Source organism: Mauremys mutica, chromosome 23, assembly GCF_020497125.1.
Source record: "Mauremys mutica isolate MM-2020 ecotype Southern chromosome 23, ASM2049712v1, whole genome shotgun sequence".
NCBI classification, from domain to species: domain Eukaryota; kingdom Metazoa; phylum Chordata; order Testudines; family Geoemydidae; genus Mauremys; species Mauremys mutica.
In genome coordinates this window covers 242,311-262,739 of record NC_059094.1, presented here as the reverse complement: position 1 = coordinate 262,739, position 20,429 = coordinate 242,311, and the positions used below count along the sequence as shown (strand labels likewise).

Genomic DNA, 20,429 nt, shown 5'->3' with positions numbered 1-20,429 from the left:
AGTAATACATTTTAACATTTGTAGAAGGTCTCTCTCTATCTCTATATTATATAAATAAACTATTGTTATTATCTGAGGTCCCGGCCACCGGTCCTGCTCAGGCCACTGCCAGCTGAGTAAATGAAACCCCAGACCCGCTCAGCCCGCTGCTGGTCTGGGGTTCTGACCACCAACTCCTGCCAGCCAGGATCCCGGCCGCCAACCCTCCTCAGCCCGCTACCAGCCTGGGATTCTGCTCACCCAGGCTGGCAGGAGGCAGAGTGGGGCCGGCGGCTGGGCTCCTGACTGGCAAGGGGCCGGCAGCCGGAACCCCGGCGTAGCAGTAGGCTGAGTGCTGCCGGCACCCCAGACTGGCCGCAGACTGAGCCACTCAACCCCCCACCGGCCCTGCTCAGCCCGCCACCAGCCCACTCAGCCCGCTGCCGGCTGAGTGAATGGAACCCCAGGCTGACAGCAGGTTGAGTGGTTCAGCCGGCCTGCTCAGCCCGCTGCCAGCCTGGGGTTCCTTGGGGGTCCCCAGGCCAGCAGCAGGTGCTGAGTGGGGCCGGCGGACGGTATCCCAGCTGGCAATAGGGCAGCAGCCGGGACCCCAGAGCAGTGATGGGCTGAGCCACTCAGCCTGCCGCTGTGTACCATCAAAAATCAGCTCACCTGCCACCTTTGGTGCGTGTGCCGTAGGTTGCCGACCCCTGCTTTATACTCTAGAAAGGAGATGAGCATATTACAGTTGTTGGAGGGCTCTTATCAGGAGTAACAGGCTATAGGAAAGTCAGTCGACATTTTTTGTTTCTCTGATGAAAACTGGCCCACTCCCTGCCTCAAACCAAACCTGTCACTAATAATTGTCAACAACTTAATTTTCTGTTTTTGGCTAAGATATTGATTTTTTTTTCTTTAAATATTGAAATTGGATTCAGGATTGTTAGCAAGAATTTTTGGCAAACAAAGTTGTTAAATGACAATCTAAATGGCAACACAGCACTGCTTTCATGCTTGGCTCACCCCCCAGCCTGCTGATCCAACAGCTGCAGTAGACCCCAAAATCCACCTCTTGGGGTGCAGAGTGGCAACAGCAGCAGCAAACCCTCAGGTCCAATCACACGCCAATGGGCACCACCACCAGCCTTACGGACCATGGTGAAGTGAGCCCAGCATCTGATCTCAGGGACAGGTCACCCATGGAGCCACAGCAGCTCATCCTGCCCTGTGCAGTTCCCCCCAGATGAGATGGATCGCTGGCAGCTGCAAGCCCGGGGGAGAGGCGCTCCCCAGCTAGGGTGACCAGATCCAGATGCCCTGATTTTATAGGGCCAGTCCCGATATTTGGGGCTTTGTCTTATATAGGCACCAATTATCCCCACCCAGAGTGACCAGACAGCAAGTGTGAAAAATCAGGACAGGGGGTGGGGGTGGGGGGTAAAAGGAGCCTATATAAGAAAAAGACCCCAAAATTGGGCCTGGTCCTATAAAATAGGGATATCTGCTCACCCTACCCCAACCCCCTGTCCTGATTTTTCACACATCTGGCTAACCCCAGCCCAGCCCCGTGTGACATTCCAATCCTGGCTCACTGCCGAGGAAGTGAGTTACTTTCACTTTCATTCCTCAGCAGGCAGGGAGCCAGCCTCCTCCCTCACACCTACCCCTCAGCACCTCACCCAACCCAGCCCTGACGGAGGGGAGGGAGGAGAGAGAGAGGGATCCTCCTGAGGAGAAGGGAGAAAGGAGGGGGTGCTCCATGGGGCAGGGGGGGGAGAAGAATGGATGTTATGGGGGACAACAAAGGACACTGGTTCCAGAGCTGCAGAGCCTGCCTCACCTCACATCAGCCGGGGGGAAAGAGTCACACTCACAGGTGAGCTCCTTCCCCAACCCCTCCCCCCTCCCCTTCCCAGAGACCCCAGCAGCCAATCCCCTCCCTCAGACTGTGCTGCATTCAGCTCTCTCTAGGACCCAGCAGCCCTGCTCTTACATGCTCCACTGCTTCCCGTCTGTCCAGACTCCCAGCAGAGCAGTGCCCCCAGACCTAGTGGTGCCCTAGGCAGCTGCCTATGGCTAATGACGGCCATGGAGACATGAGAGAGAGAGATCAGGCTAGAGCAGAAAGTGGTTTGGGGGGGGGTGAAGGGTTTGAAATGTAAGGAGAAGAAAAATCTTTCTCCTGCTCCCTCTCATCAGAGCATCTAAAAACCAGATGAGAGATACCTCTCCCCCACTGCAACATCAACTCTGGTGGGCTCGGGCTGAGGAAGGAACTTCTCTCCCCAGCAGCTCCAGCACGCCTGGGCTGGGCCATGGACACCTCCCCGCACAGATCTGGTGTGCCTGGCCTGGGACAGGGGAGGGGCTCCTCTCCTCTCCATTGGGGACATGGCGGGATGAGAGATGTGACAGGGCTTTACGGGAAATCATTATTTGCCTGATTTATGTGCCAGTCCTCGTCCTTGCTGACCCAAACGAACGGTTTATCATGCATGCTGATGCCAGTTTGGAGGGTCTGGGAGCACTCGCCTACCAGGAAGTGGAAGGTAAATGTAAATCTGTGGCCTTTGCCAGCTGAGGACTGTCTGATAGCGAAACTCGCTATCCCATCCACCAGCTGCAGTTCTTGGCCTTGAAATGGGCCATCACTGAGAAATTTCCAGACTACTTGTCCGGTGCTCAGTTTCAGCTATGGACAGAGAACAATCCACTGACTTCTGTGTTAACAAGGGCTAAGCTGGATGCTACAGGGCAGAGATGGGTGGCTACTTTTGCTAGCCATAACTTCAGCATTCAATACCAATGAGTTGGTATAACAGGGAGTGTGATGTATCAGGACCACCAATTTTTGGCTGGGGGGGGGGAGGGTGTAAGCAGGGTCAGAATGAACTCTACCCTGCCATCTGTTGGTGATGTGATGCAAAGGCATTTAGTTGCTGATGTGCATGGTCACACCCACCCCGCATTGCATGATGGGGGTGCTTGTCCAAATGGTGATTTTGGCTGCTGTGGGATCTCCAAACTCTTTCTTATTAGGGCAAGAGTAATTAAGTGTAGTAATCCTGGTGATATGAATCAAGAACAGTAGAATGGTACTTAGCAGTTCTTGATTTCAGAACTCACCCAAACCAACATAGAAATCTTTAGACAAGACACATGGGTTCCAAACAATAGCAAGTTAAAAAAGATTGAAAATCAATGTTTGTGTTTTGTACTATGGGATTCTTTAGCAATCTCTAAACACATATTTTATGGTTTTCTTCTCTTTAGTTTAAAAATAGAATTAATTATTATTCTTTTTTAAGTAATGTGTTATAGCATACACTGAAAATCTTCAATGCAGAAGCAGGAATTTTAGTTATACTTAAACAGGTTGTCTTTGATGGTACTTAAAAGCTAAAGTTGGTAGAAATATACCGCTGCATAAGAACCTGGTAGAAAAGTTTTGCTGGAAGAGTTAGCAGAGTGAGATTGTTAGTCACAGGTCAGTGGGTGGGTTTATGGAAATACTGGACTCTTGGACAGGAGCGGGGGCAGGGGGGGCAGACGACTTCTGTGGCACATGCACCACCTCTGCAACTAACGTTTGCTACCTCACTCCCTAACAACACACCTTTTACCTCAGGACTAAAATACACCGTGAAAGACATCTAACGGCATAAGCTTAGGGTGAGCAACTGCAGCACTAACAACAATTTGAAGAGATTCAAAACCACCTCAGCCTCTGTTTTTTCACACCAGGGACAGCAGAAAGGACATCAGCAGCACCTGCAAGACACCAACAAACATCCATTTCTATCTCACTCCACGAGTGGCCGTTAGGAACCCATACCCCTAAATGGTGAGTACTTTTCAGGAGAGGGTGACGCTCTCAGGCCTCAAATGCCAGGTACAGTTACTCTGTCCTTGATCCAAAATCAACAGGAAAATACACTGGATTACTCCTGCCCCAATAACAAAGAGACTGGGGATATCGCAGCAGCTGAAATGACCGTTTGGACAAGCACTCCCATCATGCAATCCGGGGTGGGTGTAACCATGCAAATGACATCAGCCCCAAAAGGCCTTGACAACACATCACCAACAGATGGCAGGGCAGACTTCATACTGACCCTGCTTCAACTAGATTGTGGCAAAGATTCCAAAACACCGAACGTTAAAACTCACCAAACGCGGGTCAATCCATCCTCATCGTCGTAACCGCTCGTTATATTCCACACCCGAACGTAGCCCTCATATGGACAACATACCCTCCTAACTCAGTATCTGTACGTTAACCTTTTACCCCCCAGTCAGGGCTATTGTAGATTATGTATTCCTTATGCCACCCGATCTTAAACTGAATTTTGCATCCCTTGGGTAAGCTGTACGTTGTTCCCTGAGCACCAGAAACTTCTATGCCGAAACTCTGGACTGTACACTTTTTTTTTCTTTGAACGTCATCTTAATAAAAAGTTGACTTTTGTTCGAGATCCCGGCTCCTGTTCCTTTGCAAGGCGTGTGCGTTTGCTCCGGGTTTTAGTCTGCTAATACAGCGGGGGGGGGGCGATTGAGCCAGACGCGCTTGCCTGCTGCAGACACGGATCCAAGGCTGAACCTCGTCCCCCACAAGCTTGAAAGCTTAACTGAAAACTGTTTAAGAAGTGCTCCCATCTCCGGCACTCAGCTACCCAGCTCCCAATGGGGTCCAAACCCCAAATAGATCCCTTTTACCCTGTAGAAGCTGTAAAATCCTGTGACCAGGGCAGCTGCCTAGCAGCCTGCGCATCTGCCTGCCAGCACGAGAGCGTGTAAGGCACTAATCCGGATAGTGGCAGCTAGGTGGCAGGGGGAGGGTGTGAAGAAGCAGCAGAGTGGCGCAGCGGGAGCGTGCTGGGCCCATAACCCAGAGGTCGATGGATCGAAACCATCCTCTGCTACGCGTGCGCTTGTTTCTTTTCCCTCTGGGCCTTCAAGCGAGCCGGTGACCAGCAGAGCACCAAGAGCCTAGGCCATGAGGCAAGAGGTGGCTGAGGCGAAGCGGCCTGCCAGGGAGCTCCCCGGCACCTCTGGCTGCCTGGGCTGAAGGCAAGAGGCAGGCCTAGGCGTGGTGAGGGCCTCCTGTCCTGGAATGAGGCTGCAGTGCTTCCTGGTCCCCTTTTCCCACCACCCCGGCAGGCGGCTGCTGCGGGAGAACACGAGGGAGGCTCTGGGGGCGCTAGGCAGCGCTGTGTGTGTGGCTGTCAGGGGAAAGAGCCGAGGCTCCCGACTTGACCTGCCATTGACTCGCGTGGCTCTGCGCGGCCGTCAGCCGGGGTAGGCCAGGCTGCGGACGTGACTCAGGCTTGGGCCGCATGGCCGCGCTTTCCTGACGAGGCATGAGGCAGGCCAAGAGCTTTGCACAGCGTACAGGGAAGTGGGAGGGAGGCGTCTTTGAGCCGGCCTGTCTCCTCAGCTTCTCCCTTGCCGCTTGGGCGGAGGCGGGAAGGGAGCGAAATGTTCCCGGCTGAAAGTTTTTGTGCTCGGCCTTGAGGATTAAGCCTGAGCCTCTGGCACGGCTGCTGGCAGATGGGTTTCTGAATGGCATCCAGCCTGCTCTTTGGACCACCAGCTGAAAGCACTGAGGCCAAGAGGCAGCAAAATGGGACCTTTGAGGCTCCCCCACAGGCCTCAGGGAAGCAGCACAGGCTTAGCGTCGTCCCTGGGTGGGCTCGAACCACCATTCTTTCGGTTAACAGCCGAACGCGCTGACCCATTGCGCCACAGAGACACGGAGGGGCAAGGCTGTATTGAGCACAAAAGCCGGGCATCAGCTCAGGGTACGGTATAACACATGCATGCAGTGGATAGACAAGCAACCGCAAGGAACTGGACTGGTATGGAGGGTTTTTTGCCCCACTTGCCCCCCCCCCGGGGTGTCCCTGCCTAAAAGTGGCGGCCACCAGAGCCCAAGCAGTAGCCCCACCCCTTCCACTTGAGGCCACGCCCCTGCACCACCCCCTCCCCAAGGCCCCGCTCCTACACTGCCTCATACCCCAAGATCCTTCCTCCCGCTCACTGCTTTCCGTCCCCTCCCCACCCTCACTCACCCTTACGGTCTTTACAAAGTGGCAAGGCAGAGCCCTCCCATTTTTTAATGTCCTGGGGTGTTGTTCCCCCCTGTTCAGGCACCCCTGGGTCCCTGCACTTCACACAGCTCTCCCTGATTTCAGCTGTTAGTGAGGGAGCCTCACTGCTAGCACAGACTGGGCAGTTTGTTGCATGAGAGACGCTGTCCCAAAGCAGGACTAATGCTTAGAGCTGGTTATCAGTGACTTCAGATCTGTTGGTCTGCAGCAAGACTCTCCATTGAGTCTTAATCAGCTCTGTTATTACACAGGGAAGAACAAAAGGGTCAAATGGTGCCCGGAACCCTTAAGAAGAATCCACCCCACCGAGTACAACACTTGTCGCTACCTGCTTTCAGCCCCACTGAGAATGTTTTGGGGTCACCCCTCGCCTGTATCAACCTAGGGGTTTTAGAGAGTCACAGCAGGTGCTCCAGTGGCGCAATTGGTTAGCGCACAGTACTTATAGGGCAGTGCTGAGAGGAGTTATGCTGAGGTTGTGAGTTCAAACCTCACCTGGAGCACTGGTTTTCATTAACCAAGTGGCATCACCCTCTCATTTGGCCCTGTGGAATGTAGACTTCCAGCCCTGGGGACATTGAGGAGGGGAGGAGTCAAAAATGCCCCCTTCACTTATTACCTCCTCTCCAGAGCGCAGATGAGAATCTACCATCCTTTCTCCCCCACCAGCCCCTGTGCCAGGATCCCTCAAGCAGAGCCTGGAGTCCTGCCCATCCTTGACCCCTGAGCCTGGAGGGAGAGGAGCAAGGAGCCATTGTTACAGGGCTTTCCCTTCCCCCGCCCACTTCCCTGGCTCTTGTCACGCAGGCAGCAAGCAGCAAAAGACCAGAAGTCGGAAGCGCAGACAAAGGGATGTTTACAAGTTTCCAAGCAGGCAGATTCCGAAGCCCTTCACACCAGTCGGGCTTATCTCTATAGACCGACAGAGTCTGTTCCCCAGTGTCCCCTTTCCCAGCTCTGACACCACAGAGCGTTTACCCCACATCCCTACAGACAATTCTTTCCTGGGTGTCTGGCAGCTGAGTCCTGCCCACATGCTCAGGGTTTAGCTGATCGCCATATTTGGGGTCGGGAAGGAATTTTCCTCCAGGGCAGGTTGGCAGAGACCCTTGGGGGGTTTCACCTTCCTCTGCAGCATGGGGCACGGGTCACTTGCTGGAGGATTCTCTGACCTTGAAGTATTTAAACAACGAGTTGAGGACTTCGCTAGCTCAGACATAGGCCAGGGGTTTGTTACAGGAGTGGGTGGGTGAGAGTCTGTGGCCTGCGTTGTGCAGGAGGTCAGACTAGACGATCACAATGGTCCCTTCTGACCTTAAAGTCGATGAGTCTATGAGCTCTGACACTGCAGAGTGTTTACCCCACATCCCCCTTCCCAGCTGTGACACTGCAAAGCCTTGTCTGTGTCCCTGTTCCCTATTCCCATCCCCCCGTTAGCATGATTCCAATTTCCTCTTCCACTTCCTGTCTGACCCCAGTTTATACAGTAATATTCTCAGCTAGACCTTAACCAGTCATTGTAACTAACCAATTCTAACCTATTGTAACAGAATTCTCTAACCAATTACATCCCACTCCCCTAATTAACTTACACCCAGCAAAATTAATTCTGCAGCAGACAGAAACAATTAGCGAACCAGACAGATTGACAATAGAAAAGTGGGGGCCAGAAAGCTAAACCCTACAGAAATGAGGGTTTCACAACCACAACCATTGAGAAGGGATTTCTTGCCAGACCGGATGCTCCCTTAAGATCTGTTTCGTTATCTGGTGGTGATGGGCACTATCGGGACAGGATCGTCTTCCTAACAGCCCAACCCCACCTTAGTTCAGTGTGATGGGTTTGGGAGGTGAGGATGGGACCGTTCGCTTCCCAGCTTATGGCTGCCCCTGCTGCTTAGCCAAAGGCCTTCGCCTACAAACAAGGCTCAGACTCTCCTAGGGAGAGAAGGCCCAGACGCAGGCAGACTGGGATATTGGGTCTTTCTTTTATAGCCCTGTCACTAGCTAAGTGATAAAAATACACCTGAGTTCTTAAAGTCTAGGCCTGTACAGGCAGCCTGAATATCTCTAGTCTAACAGCCATCGGTCCCTGTGGGAAAATGATCTATTCAGGGTTGTCCCTAGACATTTTGGTGCCCTACACGGCACCCCCGTCCCCCAGCCCGAGCTGGCAGAGCGGAGCAGGCTGGGGCCAGGTCACTCCACTTCCCGCTGCCCGGTAATTGCAGGGCAGGCCCGACCCCACACTCACGGGGCATCGGGAAGTGGAGTGATCGGGCCCCAGCCTGCTGCACTCTGCTCCCAGCCTTGGAAGTTGGGGGGGAAACGCACCCCCAGCACTCACCAGTGGCGCAGCTGGGAGCTAGTGGAGCAGAGCAGGCTGGGGCCAGGTCGTTCCACTTCCCACCACCCAGTGAGTGCCAGGTGCGCCTGATCCCTCCTGCCGTCCACCGGGGTGTAGCTCAGGGGAAGGGGCGGAGTGGGGGGGGATGGGGTGGAGCAGGGGTGGGAAGAGGGGGGTGGGGGCAGACCAGGGGTGGGGGCTGTGGGGAAGAGGTGGAGCAGGGGCAGGGGCAGCTTTCCTGGCCGGCTCAGCCAGCCGGGGGATCGGGTTCCCCGCTGGAGCAGTACGCAGCTGCGCAGGGCACCGGGAAATTTGGGGCAATTTGGTGCCTCCACATCCCTTAACCAGGCAGCGTCCCTGTGGTGTGGGCTGTCTGCATAGGCCCTTTCTCAATCTTTCTCACCCTCTTGTCTCCAGTCTCCTGTGTCTCTGCTTTCTAAGCACAGACTCACTCTGGCTGTTCAGAGGAGGGGACGACCATGCCTATGCGTGGCCAGCAGACAGCGACAAAGACCCCCAGCCAGCCTGCTCCCTGCCAGGCCAAACCCCACTGAAGGCCACCCACAGACCAGCATACAGGGCGGCTGCTGATGCTCTGTGGCCATTATCGAAGACGGTAGGAAAGCAGGGCCAGCCCCCCTGGTGGGGCCTCTTACCGTTCCCACTCCAGGTGCTCACTTTGGCAGTGGGGCAGGAGATTTTACCCTGAGAGGCTTTTCCCCAGCTGGCGAGAAGCAGAGAAACACCCAGGCTCCCAAGGGGCTATGTAGCAAGTACCCTCCAGCACAGGGACAGGCGCACACTTGGAAGAGGGAAACTGCTCCACACTCTAGCCCGGGCAGCCACCCAGTTTCTTTGGCAAGTCAGGAAGGGCAAAGGCGAGACTGGAAGGACCTGGGGCTCATGCCCCAGCCTTTGTGACACCCAACCCCCAACTCCTTCCCGGGGCTCTAGCTGAAGCCAGAGCATTGGCCTGAGTGACCAAAAAGAGGTTCTAGCCCTGAAGGGAGCAGGACGTTCAGCCCAAAGGTAAAACTGCACAAGCACGAAGGGACTTGAACTCTCAACTGCCTGATTTAAAGTCAGACACCTTATCCATTAGGCCACGTGGTCACACTAGAAAACATTCTCCAAGTACTTCTTTAGAGAAGACGACACTGTGTTTCTCAGGTCATCTACTGAGGGGGGTTGAGACTCTCTGGGCACAAGAAGTCGAGTTCCCAGCGAGATGTGAGACTTAATTCTCTGGAGCCAGGTGCAGGGCTTTGGCAGGGAGGCTTAGGTACGGGGGACTGGGGTGCAGCGGATGGACCGGCTGTCTAGGTGCGGAGATTTAGTTGCACTGAGGCACAGGAGGGAGGAGGAATCCCGCTGATGGTCAGTGGCTGTGCAGAAAAAAGGGTGTTGTTTCCCCCATCCTAAATGGGCTGGTTGGCTTGACTCTTCTCTCTGCTGCAGAGCATGGTGGGGACTGCAGCTCACCCCTCGTGGGGCAGGAGAGCACAGATGCAAGGTGCTGGGCTCAAATGCACCTGGAGGGCAGCTCCGGTGGGGTGGGGCAGGGCCTGTGGTTTACGTTCTGCGTTGCCTGGTGCTGGGCCATTGCACAATCCCCAGCCACGCCGCACAGCGCACCCCGAGAGGGGGCAGGGGGCCAAGCAGACGATCCAGCATGAGGGGGAGAGGATGTGTGGTTGGGGGGAGGAAAGGCCTTGGGCTGCACTGGGGGAGCGCAGAGCAGGGGTGACACCCCAGAAACCTGCAGCAAAGGGATGGACAGGTGGGGTGGGTGGATAGAAATGGCAGTGAGCCTAAAAGGGGAGTGGGGGTCAGTGGTCAGAACAGGGAGGGGGCTGGGTGCTAGGACTTCTGGATTCTATTCCTGGCTCTGGGAGCAGAGGGGGGTCTAGAGGTGGGAGCAGGGGGACTGGGAGCATCTTCCTAATTCACAGGGTAGTTCTCGTCCCAGCTCGTGCGAGGGCGGGAAGCGCCACCAGCCCCATTTCCTGGACGGGAGAAGAGAGGCTGAGTGATGTGCCCAAGGACACTCGGGAAGTCTGTGGCAGAGCACAGCATGTTTCTCCCCCTCCCCCGCCGGGGTCTGGCCTGTTAGTGGGTGGTGCAGGGGCGGGGTCTCAGGAGAAGGAGCAGTGGGAGGGCGGGGTCTCAGGGCAATGTGAGGGTGGGGTCATAGGGGCAGTGTGGGGGCGGGGACTCAGGGGGAAATGGGCAGTGTGGCATGGGGGACTTGGGGGAAGAGGCGCTGTGAGGGCAGGGTCTCGGGGCAAAGGGGAAGCATGTGGGTGGGGTCTCGGGGGAAGGGGCAATGCAGGGGCAGGGATTAGAGGGAACAGGTGCTGCAGGGGTGGGGTCTAGCGGGAATGTGAGGGCAGGGTCCCAGGGGGAAGGGGCGGGGCAGGGGCGGGGTCTCAGGGGGAAGGGGCGGTGCAGGGGCGGGGTCCCAGGGGGAAGGGGCGGGGCAGGGGCGGGGTCCCAGGGGGAAGGGGCGGTGCAGGGGCGGGGTCTCAGGGGGAAGGGGTGGTGGAGGCATGCGGTTCAAGGGGGGAAGGGGTGGTGCAGGGGCGGGGTCTCAGGGGGAAGGGGCGGTGCAGGGGCGGGGTCACAGGGGGAAGGGGCGGGGTCTCAGGGGAAGGGGCGGTGCAGGGGCGGGGTGCGCGGGGGGAAGGGGCGGTGCAGGGGCGGGGTCCCAGGGGGGAAGGGGCGGGGCAGGGTCTCAGGGGGAAGGGGCGGTGCAGGGGCGGGGTCCCAGGGGGAAGGGGCGGGGTCTCAGGGGAAGGGGCGGTGCAGGGGCGGGGTCCCAGGGGGGAAGGGGCGGTGCAGGGGCGGGGTCCCAGGGGGGAAGGGGCGGGGCAGGGTCTCAGGGGGAAGGGGCGGTGCAGGGTCGGGGTCTCAGGGGGAAGGGGTGGTGCAGGGGCGGGGTCTCGAGGAGAAAGGGAAGCTCAAGGGCGGGAACTCGGGGGAAGGGGCCATGTGGGGGTGGGTCCTTGGGGAAAGGGTGCAGGGGAGGGGTGTATCGGGGGGGGCAATGTGGGAGTGGGGAGTCGGGGGAAGGGGCAGAGTGAGGGTGGGGTGCTGGGGAAAAGGGGCAATGTGAGGGTGGTGCCTTGGAGGAAGGGACGGGGCGGGGCGGGGCAGGACTTCAGGGAAAGGGGCAGGGATTAGGGGGAACAGGCGATGTGAGGGGGGACCTCGGGGTTAGGGGCAGCGTGAGGGCAGGACCTCGGGGGGTGGAGGCAGGTCTTTGGGGAAAGGGCAGAGTGAGGGGGGGCAGGAGCAGGGCTTATGGGGGCGGGGGCAGGACCTCAGGGGAAGGGGGGGCAGGGGCAGGGCTTTGGGGAAAGGGGTTTGGCAGGGGCAGGGCTTTGGGGAAGGGCACAGCGGGGGGGCAGGGCTTTGGAGGAAGGGTGGAGCGAGGGGGGCGGGGGCAGGGCTTTGGGCTTTGACCTGCTCTCCAGCTGAGCCACCACTGAAAATTGAAAAACAAAACAGTAGAACCGTAAAAGGCTTCAAAGCCCACCAGGACCAACCCCCCTTCTAATACAGCAGAAAAGCCACAGTTCTCCTGACTAGGTAGGGACGTCCTATGGCCCCACAAGAAGTGGAAGGCCATCGTGTTCGGTCTCAGCAGCACTCGTGGAGCAGGGGGAAATACCTGGCTGCGGAAATTCCCCACAGATGGGTCTTGAGCATCACAACCTTGTAGGTAATGACAAGGTCCACTTACGCCACCGGCTGAGCCATTCCTCACAGGCCAGCAACCATTTCTCCCAGTTCGCGTTCCCCACCTCAACCCCAACCGAATGCTAGAAGGCCCAGCCATCAACCTGCCCACTCTTGCAGCCCTCCTCTTCCGCCCTGACTGATAGGGGGGAGTATTGAGCCTCCCACCCTTAGGCCCTTCAGCATCCCTGGGGAAAGACAACACCGCCCAAGTTACTTTGGGCCAGTAGGTCAACCAATAGGGCTGCCTCCTAGGCCAGGCTGCAGCCCAGCTTCAGGCCTGAGAGGAAATGGAGCTCGCATCCCTACCTACAGGACTCCAGGCATGGCCAGGCTTCTGGATCAAACATCCCCTCTTGTGCTCAAGTCACAACAGCTAGCGGGTGAAAGACAGGCATTCATGGCATTGGAGAGAGCAAGATAGAGCCTTGGAAGACCCAGCAGTGTTTGTGGCACAGGAATTGTCCTCAGATCCCACCGAGACTTCAGCTCAGATTGCAGGATTCAAAGTCCCGAGTGCTGCCCTTACACCATGGGACCAATAGGGAACCCCCAGACCTCTGCTGAGCTCTGGTGTGTATGACCCTGTGCGGGCAGCACTGCATTTGCTCACCAAGTTGTCATGCTGCAGTTTGCTGCACCTCCCAGAGGCCTTTCTTAATCCAGACTGGGAAAGGCCAGTGGGCATGTGAGGAAGTTTCCCCTTCAGTCCCAGGCAGTACATGGCCCTTCCTAGTGAAAGGTGAATTCCTGGGGGAAAAAAGTGATTCAAATAACATCCTGGAGAGATGCCTTCATCAGTTCTGGGGGAAATATCCAACAGGGAGGGGTTATTTTTCACCTGACCAGGGACTAGAACCCTGGACCCTCAGATTAAAAGTCTGATGCTCTACCAACTGAGCTAGTCAGGCTCACGTTTCAAAGAAGCAAATTCCATGCAGAAGAGAAACTAATCAAGAAAATGAGAGCAGGAAACAGTACAGAAAACCTGCTACTCTGGCTCTCTTAGCAGTCCTAGCCCCAGCCTGCTCCTCCATCCAGTGCCCTGAGGCCTTATTCTTTTTTTAGTTAAATAACAAATCCAGGAGAAAACACAGTTATACAAAGCAAAACAAAATCACAAACAGAAATGTCATTGGAAATACAAAAATAAAAAAGGACAATGCAATTCCCATCACTTTATCATGTCTGGGCCATTCCTGTATCGAGAGCACCCGCTAAGGTCCCTGTGTGCTTACGAGAAACCTGGAGGAACTCATACCACAGCCTGAACATGAAACTCAACTGCTCCCAGGTGCCGCAGTAAAACCCTTTCCCTGCTGTGACGTTGCACTAGCTACCACCTGAGCTGGAACAAGGGCTATACCAGGTGAAAAGGTTGGGCCCAGACAAGTGTAACCCTTCTGCCCCTCTGAGCTGGCAGCAACAAGGGCCGGGTTCAGTATCCAGGGGTTCCGTTTCAATAACACAATGCAAAACTGGCTCGAGCCCCCACCCAGTGACCTGGGACAATTACCTACCACCCCCCCCCCGGGCGCCTCTAGGAGGCAATACTTCCCCACTCGCAAGCACAGAGTTCGAGTGTAGCAAAATCCTTTTAATAAAGGAGGGAAACAATGCGGCATCACGTTGGAGAGACACCACAACCAGGACTATACACAAACCATAAGCAAAAAACCCACCTCCAAGTACACTTGGCACTGTCCTTTCCCCCTTAGAGTCTTAAGTCCAATCACCCCAAAGTCCAACAACCCAAGAGTCTCTGTCTCTGGTCAGTGCCACCCCAGAGTTCAAAAGTTTATCTGCAGAGTTTTACCCCCCCCCCCAGCCTGGGTGGAAATGTTGGGGGGGGCACACACAGGGTGTTAAGGGACACCTTACATGGGCCAGGGCCGACTGCCCCACTTCTCCGTGGAGTTCTGCTGCAGCCTTCACCACGACTGGCTCCACTCCACCAGCTGTGCCGCTCCTCCAGCCAACCCGTGAACCGCATCAGCCGTCCCCGCGAACTGCGCCACACTGCTCACTGTTCCACGGGCTGCGCCAACGTGCTGCAGACTGCTCCGCTCTGCCAGCTGCTTAGCGATCGATCTTCAGGCTCCCCCACTCAGTGATCTCAGCTCAGTAAGCTTAGCTCTTTTAGTGATTTCAGCTCTTAGTGGTCTCAACTTGTAGTAGAGGAGCCCCAGTGCCACCTTGGCCCAACGTGAATTTAGGTCACCAGCCTCCAGGTGGACTCCTAAAGGATTCAAAATTAGCTCTGCTCTTTAACAGTGGAGAAAGGAGGAAGTGCAATTGGTGTTCCAGGCCCTCAAAAGGGGCCCATACCATCAGGTACACAAACCAGTCCCCAACCTCTCTCCCTGCACTGGGTTTTGGAACCCCTGTCCCTTGTCTAGCAAGTACCATTTAATGTAGGTTGAGTCATTTCTGTCATAAAGCAGTCTCATAGTTCCTCATTCACATAATTAAGGTAACAGCACTTTTTTTTCCTTCCTGCCCCAATAACAAAGAAATTGGGGATTCCACAGTGTGAAAATAACCATCCCATGCTGCTGTGTGTTATGCTAAGTGGAGTGGGTTTACCAATGCAAATGCACATTCCTAAAATTCCTTTGCCCACTCCTCATAATGTACCACCAGATGTCAGGGTAGATCTCATCCTGACTCTGCTTACACAAGAAATAAGTCTAGTCTGCAAAAGAAGCTTATTGGAAGATCTCTGAGGGTGAGATTTGATCTGTATTGAGTTTTGTACTGTATTAGGCTTAGACTTGCATGTTTTTGGTTTATTTTGCTCTATGGAGAATACAAACTGCACAGAGAAGGAAAAGTTAATGCCTTGGAAAAGCCTCTGTGTGTTAGATGGGTGGGAGGGTGTCTAAAAACCACTTTCCTCTACTTTCTTTTCTCTGAATTCCTTTAGAAAATCCAAAGCAGGAAACAGAACCATTTCTTTCTCTGAGGCTTGAGCTTCGAGACTTTCAAATTATGAGGCTGACATGCTGCCAGCTGTGCTAAGGCGGCCCAGTGAAATGTTTAGGCTCAGTACATATAGGATCCTCCTGCAGCAGTGACTGGGGCAGGGAAGGAGCCAGGGGTGTGCTGGAAAAAGCAGGGAGCTCTGCTGCCCACAGACCTGTCCTGGCGGCTTTCACAGGAGCAAATAAATCAATTCTCCCTGCCAGTGAATAATGTACTGGAGCTAATGGCAGCACAGGGGGGATGTTTCCAAGTTGGACACCCACTGCCACATGTTAAAACTCAATCTCCTTTCCCTATGCATTGGGCAAAGCAAGCTTGGGAAACTACATGGATAATGAACACCAGTGCTTCAGACAAGGCTTGAACTCATAACCCCAGCAGTAGCCCCCTTTATACCAACCAATTGCACCACTGCAGGTGCTTTTTAGAGCAAACTGGGAAGCAGGCAGTTATCAGTCTCTGGGGTTCACACCTTTGCCTGGTAATTGAAAGGCTGATGCATCAAACCTAACTCAAGATGCAGCTTTTCAGTGATGAGACTCCAGGACATTTTAACAGGAAGAAAATCTCCTCGATTCTGGTTTAGTTCCATTTGACTCCTGCCCATCTTCTCCCCCCGCCTCCCCGCCCTGCCCCACCCGTTCTCTTTCCTTCCCCACTGGGGCTGTGCAGAGAGGAGCCCCAGTCAGTCTCTGTCACAGAGAGTCTGTATCCCATCAAGGGAGGGAGGGGTCGCTCCAAAACACTGATAATGGGGAGGGGAGGGGTGTCTGTGATTAGGAGGAGAAAGGATGGAGAACTAACAGTGGGGCCCAGAGAGATTCCCCCAGACTGGGGAGATCCCCTGCTGCCCCCCATCAGCCAGCTGTGGGAAGAACAACTTGGGATTGCTTGGGGAAGCCACCTTTAAAAACACAAGTGTAACATGCTAGTTACATTTTAATAAGACTAAAGCCTCCTCAATCCCAGGGTCACAATCACTGGAATGGCTTTGCTTGATATTTTACCGGCCGCAGACACAAAGCGAGTCAAATTACAGTTTCCGTTTGGAGTCAGTGCACACACAAGAATCCGGAGGCTTTTAATTCCTTAGGTTCTGCTGCCATTTCATTTCTGTCCTGTTCCAAGATTTATTGTTGTGCAAAGCAACGTTAGGCCCTTGGGAGTGTCCCCGCTGGTCCTGCCTGCTGCCCCGGTCAAGTTAAAAGAGCCAGAGGACCCCTGCCACCACCACCACCAGCACAAGGGGGCTAAGGCGGTTTCCTGCCCACCCTCGCTCCATGTGGCACGCCACTCCCGGAAGCGGCTGGCACGTCCCTGCGGCCCCTGGGGTGGGGGGTGGGGTCTCCACGTGCTGCCCCCGCCCCGAGAGCCAACTCTGCCAACTGTGGCAATGGGAGCTTCAGGGGTGGAGTCTGCGGGCAGCCATGCTCAGAGACGTCCCCTGCCCTCCCACTTAGGGGCTGCTGCCAGAAGGGGGTGTGGGTTGCTTTCGGGAGATGCCTGAGGTAAATGCTGCACCTCTCACCCTCTCCTGCACCCCCAACCCAGACCCCACACCTGCACCCAAACTCTCGCCAAGACCCTGCCCCCCACACACCCTGCTGCAGCACAATCCCCTGACTGAGATCAGACCCTGCACCCAAACTCTCTCCTAGAGCCCAATCCCTCTCCCTCCCACATCCAAACTCCCCCCCAGAGCCTTACACAGCTGTGGGGTGGGGCAGGACTTGGTCCCATTCTGGGAACGACCAAAAATTATACAAACCTGCCTCCCGTGTCCAGCCCAACCTTCTGCTGACGCACCTCAGCCCACACCCGTGCAGGGTTTGAAGCTTCCATTGCTTAAATTCCAGGACACTGAGGAATTTCAGCTCCCCTTTGCCCAGAGGGAACCTTCACCCCACTCCCAGCCAGGTTCTTGTCCATGGGATCACTGTAGGGGGGCCGGGTCCCACTGGGTCTTTTCTCTCTCTACGACAGGCCAGGGTGCAATAACTGGGGCATCTGAGCACCCAGGACCTTCTGTGGGGCTGCCATTCCCCTTCCCCTTCTGTGGTCTCATCAGTCATTGACTCCAGCCTTTTTTCTATCCATCGTCAGCACCATCCCAAGCAAGCTGCACTCGCCTCAAAAAGACAAAGAGTCCTGTGGCACCTTACAGAGTAACAGACATATTGGAGCATGAGCTTTCTTGGGTGAATCCCCACTTTGTCAGATGAATGTCATGGAAATTTGCAGGGGCAGGTATAAATATGCAGGTAAGAATCAGTCTAGAGATAAGGCGGATAGTTCAATCAGGGAGGATGAGGCCCTCTTCTAGCAGCTGAGGTGCGAACACCAAGGGAGGAGAAATTGCTTTTGTAGTTGGCTAGCCAGGCACAGAATTCCCACTCCATTCATCTGACGAAGTGGGAATTCACCCACGAAAGCTTATGCTCCTGTACGTCTGTTAGTCTATAAGGTGCCACAGGACTCTGTCGCTTTTTACAGATCCAGACTAACACAGCTACCCCTGTGATACTCAAAAAGACAGTGTCCCCTGTTGGGTGTAAATCACTAACCTCTCTCCTCTCTGAGCACTGTAAATCACTAACCTCTCTCCCCTCTGTTTCCTTGCCTCTCAGTCTGTGCAGATGGGACCTTTCCCTCCAGTGCTGGAGGATTCGCCCTTCTCATCTACACCCTTGTCCCAAGCAGCACAGCGGGTGGGAATCTTACATGTACTGAGGTGACTTAGGAGCAGAAACCGCCCCCGACCTTCCATGCAATTGGCACTTGCCCCTCACTGAGCAGGACTGAAACTCCTGCAGGGAGACTGCTGGGCCACATCCCCTCTGGGCATGAGCAAAGCAGCAGGGTGAAAAGAAGAACCTGGAGATGCTGGGGATTGAATACAGGACCTCACACGGAAAGCATGTGCTTTACCGCTGCACTACATCCCCAGCTGGGTTGCTGGTTACACTCAGAGCTGTCCTATTTCCAGAGCATCCAGTGGCCTAAGAGCAGCATGGGGGACACATTCCCTCCTCTGAGGGCCAAACCTGCTGTCCTGGAGGCTGCTGGTTCTTAGGGTCACTGAGAACTGATAGAACTCCACTCATCTGGGATTTAACAAATTGTCTTCCATGGAGCAGGGCCAGATCCAGTGTTTTTGGCACCCCAAGCGGAAAAAAAAATAAAAAAGCTGCAATCAACTGCAGCTCTACCTCTGCGGCTTTTGGCCTCAAGTCCTTCCTTCTGAGAGGGACCAATTGCTGCTGAAGCCTCCCCTTTCCATTGACCACCCCACAGACCTGCTTGCTGTGCTGGTGCCTGGAGCCAGCCCTGCCATGGAGACACTGGGAAGATGGGGGGAATCAGGAAAATACCAGGGATTTGTTTATGTTGTAAGTGAAGAATAATTGAAACAGTTTTGGTTTAAAGTCACTTTTACCCTACCTGGGAATTGAACTCAGGCCAAAGCAGTGAAAGTGCCAAAACCTCACCACTAGACCACCAGGGAGGTGACAATGCTGTTTTTCTTCTCACTTATGTTACACTTTCTTAGGCTACTTTCTATCCAATTTCTGAAGCTGCTCCATTGTCCATTCCCTGAAGGGCTAAGAGCAGAAAGTGCAGGAATCCCTGTACTCAGGGTCACAACCTGAGACCAACCCAAGCCACTGAAACAAACTCAAATCATGCTTCCTCCAGCAGGATCACAAAGCAACACAAAGAAACCCCATCAGGAACAATCCTCCTCTGCCTTCATTTACCCCATTGCAACCCTCTCAGCAGCCGACTCTTGCGGGAAGGACGCTGAGCTGATAGGAGCTCTGGCACAGAGACCAAGGGAGGGGTGTTGCACCCCCTCAGTGGGAGCTGATCACATTCTGACTCTGGAGGAGGAGGGAAAAGCGATGGCCACATGATGGGGCCAGTATGTACCACAACATGGTTCTTTTATGTGGGATGACTCTGAACATTGACTGATCTCCACTCCCTTGGATTTGAAGAGATGTTTAGTTGGGCACTTAGGAGGCTGAAGCAATTTTATGGATGGTGACACAAGGATTGAAGGGTTACTTAATGTTGTAGAAATTGTTAAAAACACTTAGTTTAAACTGGAACTGCCTGTTATTAAAGGCTGGTTTCCCCACGTCAGTTCCATAAGCTCTGCTAGAAACACCCTGGCTTCTCTCCTGCCTTGGTGGGAACTGGAGGGAATCGTCCCCTGCTGCCCTTGGCTCCAAGCTGGTTTTTCTAGGGAGGGGACATGGAATTGATTTGTTTGCTGTTGAGAAGGGAGCCAGGCCAGTTCTCAGGGAACGAGAACTCCCAGCATCTTCCCAGCCCAGCCCAGGCTGCTGCCCTGTCCCAGCCTCTGTTCCCCTGGTGGCCCTGCGCGTTTGACTCTAGAGCAGGCCGGGAGCAGCAGCTGAGACAGAGGACAGCCTGGGCCGGGCAGATAAGAAGGAGTTTAGCCAGCAAAAAAGGTAAAATGGCAGTGGAGTGTTACCTTGGACTCAACGGCATTTCTCCATTGGTCCGTCTGCTTGGGGGCGGGGACAATAACACGTCCTGCTGCATTCGTTATTTCAAATGGCAGCTTAGGATTTTCATTCTCACACACGATGCACAAAGCAGGACTCAACCTTTGCCGTAAACTAAATGAGCTGCTCACAGATTCTGGCAGCCACAATGAGCATTTGGGTGAGAGCTCAGACCTGCCCCTGTCCCAGAGGGAGACGGGTCATCAGTGTGGGGATGGTACCACTGACCTATCAGTTCTTAACTCCCAAACCTTCAGTAACTCTATTATCAGTGCCTGGGAGTGTTATTTAAACCATAAGAAAAACCACACTGGGCCAGACCAAAGGCCTGTCTAGCTCTGAATCTTGTCTTCTGACAGTAGCCAATAGCAGGTGTCCCAACAACCAGTCAACAAGGCACCACTGGGAGTCGAACCCAGGATCTCCTGTTTACAAAACAGATGCTTTAGCCAGCTAAGCCATGGTGCCTGTGGGTAATTAGAATACAGTGTCTGCCCACACCTGACTCCCTACCATCGCCACCAGGGCCTGACAAGCTTTGCTTGTCTTTGGATTCTGCAAAGCAGAGAAGCAAGTGACGTTTTCCTTGCAAGCTGTATGTGAGTGAATCTTTGGCCAGGTCTGCACTACAAAGTTGTTTCAGCAGAATTATATTGCTCAGGTGTGTGAAAAACACACAACGCTCTCTCGGTCGGCAGCTTGTGGCTGGTGCACACACTGCAATGCCATGTC

At 54.6% G+C, this 20,429-nt stretch overlaps 5 non-coding genes across 5 annotated transcripts; 2 read left to right on the top strand and 3 right to left on the bottom strand.

The window, feature by feature from the left end:
- Nucleotides 1–4,829: 4,829 nt before the first annotated feature.
- TRNAM-CAU lies at nucleotides 4,830–4,901 on the top strand. Its single transcript has one exon. It is a non-coding gene; the product is annotated as a tRNA-Met (tRNA).
- A 756-nt stretch (nucleotides 4,902–5,657) lies between these two features.
- On the bottom strand, nucleotides 5,658–5,731 carry TRNAN-GUU. Its single transcript has one exon. It is a non-coding gene; the product is annotated as a tRNA-Asn (tRNA).
- Nucleotides 5,732–6,498: 767 nt separating this feature from the next.
- Nucleotides 6,499–6,592, top strand: TRNAI-UAU. The gene is made up of 2 exons: nucleotides 6,499–6,536; nucleotides 6,557–6,592. It is a non-coding gene; the product is annotated as a tRNA-Ile (tRNA).
- A 6,423-nt stretch (nucleotides 6,593–13,015) lies between these two features.
- On the bottom strand, nucleotides 13,016–13,088 carry TRNAK-UUU. The gene has a single exon. It is a non-coding gene; the product is annotated as a tRNA-Lys (tRNA).
- A 7,003-nt stretch (nucleotides 13,089–20,091) lies between these two features.
- Nucleotides 20,092–20,165, bottom strand: TRNAT-UGU. Its single transcript has one exon. It is a non-coding gene; the product is annotated as a tRNA-Thr (tRNA).
- Between the last annotated feature and the right edge of the window lie 264 nt (nucleotides 20,166–20,429).